Genomic DNA, 8,005 nt, shown 5'->3' with positions numbered 1-8,005 from the left:
CCCCTCCCTGCACAAACTGGCACTGTTTTAAGCATTCTCCCTCCCCACCCCCCCAAAAAACCCCAACACTTCCCGTTTTTCCATCCAAAGCCCGCTCCCTGCAGGGAAAAACTTTGACCGTTTTAAGTGCTTTTCCCCCCAAAACAACACGTCTCACTCTTCCACGTCCACCTGCAGCCCCAGGAGCTTTTTACTGGTTCATTTCACCTTCCCCCTTGCCAAGCTCTTCAGCTTTATTCCCAAAAATTCTGCCTAAAAATTCCATTAAAATCCCTAAATCCACAGCACCCAACGCCAGCACAGCTTTGGGAGCCGTTACTGCAAAATACAGCCCTGGCTGCAGGACCTCCTGCCGTACCAGCCCCCTCGAGGGCTCCCGATGGAGGTCTGCATGCCCCCAGCACCTCTGCACCTGGGGGTCTGCGGCCCCCAATGTCAAAGGCTACAAAACAGGCTTTTTACCCAACACGCAGGGTCGCAAACCTCGGGAGGGTGGTCTGCAGCTGAGCAGAAGAGGGTTTCTCGTACCACCATAAGGATCCTTTCTCCCTCTCCTCGACAAACTCCATCTCACTACGCGCGCAGGTCGCCCTGAGAGGCAGTGGAGCAGGAAAGCATTAGTTTGGGACTGCAGAAGCCATTTCACCTCTGTGACCTTCAGTTTTGCCATCTGCATGAGGGTGACACCGATCTGTCCCCCAGCACAGCTGGAGCCGAAGCGTGCACGTTCACTTGACACGCTCAGGGTGCCACAAAACCACTCAATATTGCTGCCAGGCAAAGGCACTCTCCCCCCTCAGGCGGGTCTACACACCAATTTTGATTTGGTATCTATTGCAGCCAGCACACTAATTCCCCCTCGCTATAGCTATGCTGCCTCTACAGTAGGAATGCAGTTATGCCAATAAAAAAAAAAAAGTGCTTTATACCATCATTTGTCTGCAAAGGGAAAAAACTACAGCAGTGCATGCTGTTATACACTGTCAGAGAGGAGTACTTGCCCTAGGGAGTTGGGTTTAGAGCAAAAAATAAAAGTTGTACTGTCTCCACTGCAGAATTAGGTAAGACCTATGAATACTGTTCCTGTAGCCAGTATGGGCAGTCCTGATCTGGATTATGCAGCACACGCAGAGAAGTTTCTTTCCCTCTCTTGCTTCAAATCCCACCAGCACACAAGGGGAAAAGCAATGCTCCTCTCCTTTAAAAAGGGTTTGGAGATACAGAGCCAAGATACTACTATTGCTCTTTAAAATCCAATACACTGCTTAGCAAATCATGCCATAGAACTGTCATTACAGCTGGGTTTTTTGGGTCAGGAAATCCATGGGCAACACATTTCATCATTTTTTCTGCAGGCCTGTGTGGCCACCTACGTTCGTGGCTAAAACTACCCCAGAGGCCAGCTACCAACTGTATTTCTGCTGACCAATGCAAAAGCTCAAAACTCAGCTCATACTTGAGTGTTTTTCAAGAAAAGTGTCCTGCAAAGGACAGCAGAGAGACCGATGCTGTTTTTCATGCCCTAGCAGGGAGTTGCAGACCACCAGCTCTGCTCCTGTGCATGCTGTCCCTTGCAGTCACAGTCCTCCGCTCCTAGATGGCCATTCCCCATCCCAACACACCAGCGACCCAGCCTCAGCAATTTCCTGCAGAACGTTGAAAAATGAGTCTAAGGACCTTGAACTGGGCTTTAAGTCAACAAGGAAGCAGTGCCAAGGAGGACATCAGGACAGTGTGTTATCAGCAACCCCATATCCAGCACAGAACGGGGTCACAGAGAATATATTCTATTCTTAAGGGTAACAGAAATAGTGTTTCTGAAAGATGGTTAGTCGCATGGTGAACTCCTGATCTGTTTCTCCCCAACACACTTGTACAGCTCTTTAGGAAGCCAGGACACAGGACCCTACGACAGCATACATACCTCTGATTTTTTTTTTTTTTTTTTTAATACCTAGAATTCAGTTCAGCTAAAAAGCAGAAGTAGCAATACATGCATTTATATACTGGAACAGAAGAGGGAGGGCACTCTGTTGTGGACAAGTTTAAAAAAAAAAGAAAAAGAATTCCTGTGCAATAAAGTTTCTAATCTTTTGTTCCTTCTGCACTGCAGAATTTTCTGGTAATTGAGGCGAGAGTAACCAAGAGCTGAGATCTCTAGCTTGACAGTCTGGTACAGATCTGGATCTTCCTGCAGCACAGATGTATCTACAGCTTTCATCAGTCAACCTGATCTGGAGATGATGTAGCAAAAATTGCTGTGCAGTCTAAAATAATACAACTTTGGCCTCTGACACATACCTTTTTATAGCCCTTCCAGTCTCCATTTTCCATTCAAAATAGTGCCGCAACATCTCCTCCAGGTCACCTCGCTACTCCTGTACCAGCTACCCTGGCCCATGAGTCCCTGGCACAGCTTTGTTACTAGTGTTGAGATGCCCCACGTGAACAAGAGGAGCTCTCCCCAGCGAATCCACATTTTTACAGCACCATCCTTTAAGTCTTTCTTTGAAGTTGCCCTCTTCTACAAAGCGTCAAGAACACACAAACCACAGGGTTCAATATATGGTTGAGTGTTACGTACTCAATTGCGCATACCTGACCATTACCTCGTCTTTCCCACAGAGGTTCATTGCCTCTACTTACTAATCCTCATGACTTGCTTTGATTGTACCTGCCTCAGAAATGTAACAGTCTCTATAAAATAAGTATATGCATAGTTGTACATATAGTTACATTAACAAATATGCTAGGACACACAAAGGGAGACTTCTGAGCCTGCAAAGATGCTAGATCATTTTGAGAAACATCCTGAAGGTAGAGAAGGCAATGGCCACCAAAGAACACAGCAATGAGACTCCCTACAGACACAACCACAACTTCTGCATCTTCATTTGCAACCTCATCAGACATCCTAACAAACAGGAGCCAACTGAAATGTCAGTGGCCACAGAGGCTTCAGAATATGCAAAACTTGTCTGGTTTAAAGCTAAATATAGATAAGCTGTAGCAACAAGAGACCTTAGCAGTGATCATTGTTCTTCTGATATTCTTCTTCAACGTTAAAGTGTCCAGTGACATTAAGAAAGGTGGTCCTTAGCTGTGACAGACACAGCACATCCCAGCCAGCTATTCTGAAAAGGCTCACTAGAAAGGAAAGAAAAAGAGCAAAGCCCTTAAACACAGAGTAGAGCCACATGACAGTAAACAGTGCAGAGGCTGGTAGAGCTAAGCAACCCTGATACCTCCCTGAACAGCAAGGTCTCTATTCTACTAACAAATCCTGAGGTCGAGCTACAAACCTGGATCTTCCCTGGGGACTTCTAGATCGATGGATTAAGTTTTAGTTTGCTTGATATAAACAGGAAATTTATATACTACTCACTAAAAAAGCCAAGTGATCCACATAAGAAGCAACACTGCTTGTCTGAAAACCCCCTTGATGATTTAGATCAAGTCATCTGATACAGACATTCATTATTTCAAGGACAACACACGTTGCTTGTTCTCATATTGGAGAGTCCAGTTTATAGAACATCCATACCTCTCAAGGTCACAGCTCTATTGTTACCCAGGCTAGGGGGGAAATTATTTTAATCTTCTGTGAAGTTAAGGGGCATTTGTTATTATGACATAGTAATAAGCTATTTTGAATCAATTATGGTTTCAACTGTGAAATGTATTTCTATGGTTTCCATAGGGATGAGAGGCTGGGAATGTAACACTATTTAACAAAGGTAACAAACAAACTTCACCGCTGTATTTTTGAGTCCCTGCCAAAGACGTAGGTCTCATCATGCCCAAAAGTACTCGAATACTCCACACTGTTGCATCGGACCGATGTACGTTGTACAGAAGAGCCTGAATTCCCGAAGTCCTCATGGGAACTTCTATTTGTACCAGTTTGGGGAATACAGTCAAATACTTTCTGAAGAAGAAGGGCAGGCTGAGTACTCACAATAAAGCACCCTGAATTTTTAAGCTGTTAGTCCAGCTGGGGACCAATAGCTAGGTTTTATCAACTTGCTGAGGGTAAAGCATCCAAACCTACATTTAATTGTAACCCCATATCATGTAGGTCCCCATGAACTGCCAACAATATTATCACGTTGGCTTAGATCTATCCAAAACATGTGTATGAAACTGCCTAAGAGGTGCAAGGGTAAGCCTCGGATCCCATCAGCTTTCTTGTGTATTTGCTTAAGAAACACCATGATGGCAGCAATTAAGGCAATACTTCTTTATAGAAATCAGTATGTTTTGCGCAGAGTACACTGTATGATCCCAGACATTTAATGATGCGAGCAGTAAAATAAAATACAAATGAATAGCAGAATAAGTAAGGTGATAGGACACTTTTTAAAAGTTGCATTCCATCCATTTCAGGTTATAGGTAGTTATATTGGGGGGGGAGGGGTGGGAATGTAAAAAGAAAAAAAAAAAAAGGAAAGGAGAGGGAAATGTGATCCTCCACTTACCATGGAAAAGCCCATGTCTTATAAAACCATGAGACATAGGCTAATTGAGTTTTAGGGGACAAGCCTTTCAAATCTCAACACTGAAATACACCTTATGGGTTTTGTATAGTTACAGCACAGACATGTCACACTTCTGTTCCCACTGCTACGGGTAATGTTCCATTCCATTGTATGGCAGACAAACAGGTTAAGGAGTTTCACATAAATAAAAGAATTAGTTCGGAACCCAGCAACTGGTAACAAGCAGGGGTATGCTACCAGCAGTACGGGACTGACAGGGAGACCAGACTAATACCTGCTGCATAACTCAACCCTCCCTCCGTCTTCCAGTTGGAAAGTTTTGATGTACTTTCCTTCATCCACAAGCCACGGCTAAGGCTCACAGAACGTCTTCATAGTTTCTACTTGCACCAAATCCTGCACCTCACATTTCCCCTCGTGAGTCAACAGCAAATCTGAGACCGCCCAAGGCCAGCCTCCGGTCACTGCTGACACTGGGATGCAAAAGCTCTCCCTCTGCCACAAGCAGAATGAACGCTAGTTTTAAGAGTCTCTGTTTGTTAATTCATGTTATAGCCTTCTTTTTCACATGGCTTTTCTCAGATCCACTAACAGAAGAATTAGTTTCTATTTCTGCTGTGGGGCACTCGGAACAACTCTACTGCTGTTTGGATTTCCAGACTCGGGGAAAAAATTACCACTCTATTGGTAGCTGCTCATAATTCAGTTTAATCCTAAACCGGAGCAGCAGTTTAACCAGACTGAAACATAGCCGATAACCAGGATATTAGATTATTTACTCTTTTGGTCACGCCCAAGAGTCACCTAGCATCTTGAGATCAGAGCTGTGCTCCAAGAGCTTCTGTTCCAGAGATAACACAATCTGCAAGCCTCTGAGCCCCCAGCTTCAGGGCTTCACACAAATGCCTCAGTCCCGGCCAAATTCACCTGCCTTCAAACCCTCGGCAATGCAGGCAGACATCACAGATCATAGGTGGAAAAAGTCAAGTCCCTACATGCTCTCCTTATTAACGATACTTTCTATGACAAGTCTAGCTCAGAGGAATCGGTGCCCAGACGACGGCAGGGAAATGGCAACGAGAGGAAAAAGGTAGCGAGTCTCCCATTTCTGCGACCACCAACACAGCTCAGAGAGCTTTGGAGCAGCATAGTCTGCAGATTTTTTCCTGTGCCCGTTAGATGTGAAGAACCAGGCAGACCTTCCTGCTCCTCTGCTCTGAGGAACCCTCCCTCCCCTTTGAGGAGCTGCAGGTAAAGAGGTTTATAAAATTTAAGGGCTATAATGGAGTTGCTGTCCTCTATGATGAAAAAGCATTGCAAACTGTGACGATAATATTAGGCGCTAGAGTTTGAGTGCAAGTCAGGGATACAGGACACAAAAGCACTCAAATAGGTACTAATCAGAGGCTTAAAGCAATTGGCATAGGAACAGATGACACACTCATACACTCTAAAAAACAAGGTCCAACTAGATCCTCACCACAAGAGGTGAACGCCTCTAAGCAAAAACACCGAGCGGACGTGACGGCCCGACACGACGACAGTCTGCACATCCTCCTCAGTACACCCTCCAGCAGACTTACGTGCGACCGGCTGCCACAGGCGTGCCTCGTTCCCCTCGGCTCCTGCCAGCTTGTGGGAAGCAGAAAGGACCTGGAGTTATCCTCCCACGTGCCCATCCCTGACCCGCTCCGTTGGAGCGAGCGGGTGCCTTCTGTGCCCTCCCAAATCCACAGACGGGGTTCTCTTTCCAGCAGCCAGGCTGCACAGCGCGGGCACTACCTGCAGCTTTCCCAGCCATCAACAGGAAGATACACCGTCTCTCTGTTTCACAATGGCTTGAGCGCTCTTAAATTTTACCTTTTTACTCCTCCAAGTTTTCCAGACTGAAGCACGAGGCTAACAAGCTCACGTTTGGAATTGGAACGTTTTGTTAGACAGAGCAACATCACTGTTGACTGCTGTAGACCCTCGCTAGTTGGCATACACACTGAAATCGCAGGGCTGACAACACCCTATGGCTACACAAGTACCCACACAGGTGTCAAGCTCCACGCAGCCACATGCTAAACCCCCATTTAGCCAATACATCAGCGTGTGGCACTCTGGAAATAAGGACCAGTTTCCGGAGGAGCTATCTGCTGACTTCCTACCAGTTTCAGCAGGAACTGTAGGAACACAGACTTCCAAGAAATTTGGTGAAAACCTCCAAAACCTGTAACAGGGAGTTTTAATTCCTTTTTTAAAGCCCACATAACAACGTACTGTTATTATGTGTACAAAGAATAAGAGCATTTACTGTTGTGTTAGCCAACTGCAGATCAGATACCAGAGCAGATTTGTCTAAGGTCAGTGTGAAAGGATTGAGTAAAGATTTTTGGTTTTCCCATTACAAGAGAATTTGTCTAAATTCAGCCTCCATAATTGGCCTAAAGTCAGGCTGCTTTGGCTTGAAGATTTATGAAAAGAAGGAAATACCCTTCCCTTTAGTGCTTCCCTTTAGGTTTTATTCAGCTTCACAGAACTTGATTGCTGTACTTAAGTGCTTAGGACACAATTCTTTACCTGTAATAACATTAGCAAGGTAAGAGGTGACTTTTCAAAACAAGTATCAGCAAACCCTCGCCGCCCTCCACTCCAGACCCAGAAGCACTGGAAGCCAGAGGCACGGAAACATGAGCGTGAAAACCTTTGGTTTTCATGGGACAAAGCCGAGACCGCTCTGACAGGTACACGCAAAACTCTCTTGATATTATAAGTAGATGTATAAGCGAGATTATATCAGCATGTAAAAAGGACCTGATTGATGTAAACCTGGGGTTTAAGGATGCATGCAATAAGGGGGGGGGGGGAAGTAAGAGATCTTTCTTTTTCTGGGCAAGTCATACCTTGATGTCTCGATGCTGTTGCATGCAAGGACGGGTAATACCAGGAAATACATACACGCACTCCCAAGAGGAGGCTACACGTCTCTTCGCTACGTACGGGCATCGGCACGGTTTTTGGGGAGAGAAACACCCTGCACACACGCGGGATGAATCCACATTTTCAGCCGTATTCCCGAACCTCCATTTTAAAGTTACGCATTCAACCAAGAAACTACGTGCAGGGGCTCCAGGCTCATCCCGCACCCTCAGAAACTAAAAAACCGCCTGCGAACGCCGCTCGGCCCGGCCGACCCAGCGGTTTGCAAACCCCAAAGCTTGGCCTCGTCAGGTGGGAAGCGGGGGAGACCGTACCTCGCTGGGCATCTTGGCCAGGCCCATCCTCGCCACCTGCGGTCCAGGCGGTCAGCCGGCAGCGCGGGGAGGGCCTCCGGATCCTTCCAGCCTCCGCCGACGCCTGGTAGGTATGCAAGTTTCTTCTTTATTTATTCGAGGAGGTGGAAAAAATCCAGGACCTGAGGAAAGAAAGGGCTGTCAGCAAAGGGGGGAGGGGGGGGGACACAGCCAGCACGACACACACGACCCCCGTTCTCCCGTACCCCCCCCCTCCTTCTACCTCCA

General features: G+C 46.3%; 1 protein-coding gene across 2 annotated transcripts in view; it reads right to left on the bottom strand.

The window, feature by feature from the left end:
* KANSL1 (KAT8 regulatory NSL complex subunit 1) overlaps positions 1-7,936 on the bottom strand; it is a 98,806-nt gene extending 90,870 nt beyond the window's left edge. Inside the window, exon 1 of one of the 2 annotated variants that reach the window (XM_010561403.1) lies at positions 7,739-7,936. The gene's annotated coding sequence lies outside the window, so the exon portion shown is untranslated. The remainder of the gene's footprint in view (positions 1-7,738) is intronic. The other variant, XM_010561401.1, reaches the window with a different exon arrangement.
* Between the last annotated feature and the right edge of the window lie 69 nt (positions 7,937-8,005).

The sequence above is a fragment of the Haliaeetus leucocephalus genome, unplaced genomic scaffold, assembly GCF_000737465.1.
Source record: "Haliaeetus leucocephalus isolate CR32 unplaced genomic scaffold, Haliaeetus_leucocephalus-4.0 Scaffold144, whole genome shotgun sequence".
Classification (NCBI taxonomy): Eukaryota; Metazoa; Chordata; class Aves; order Accipitriformes; family Accipitridae; genus Haliaeetus; species Haliaeetus leucocephalus.
This window is presented reverse-complemented; position numbering and strand designations above follow the sequence as displayed.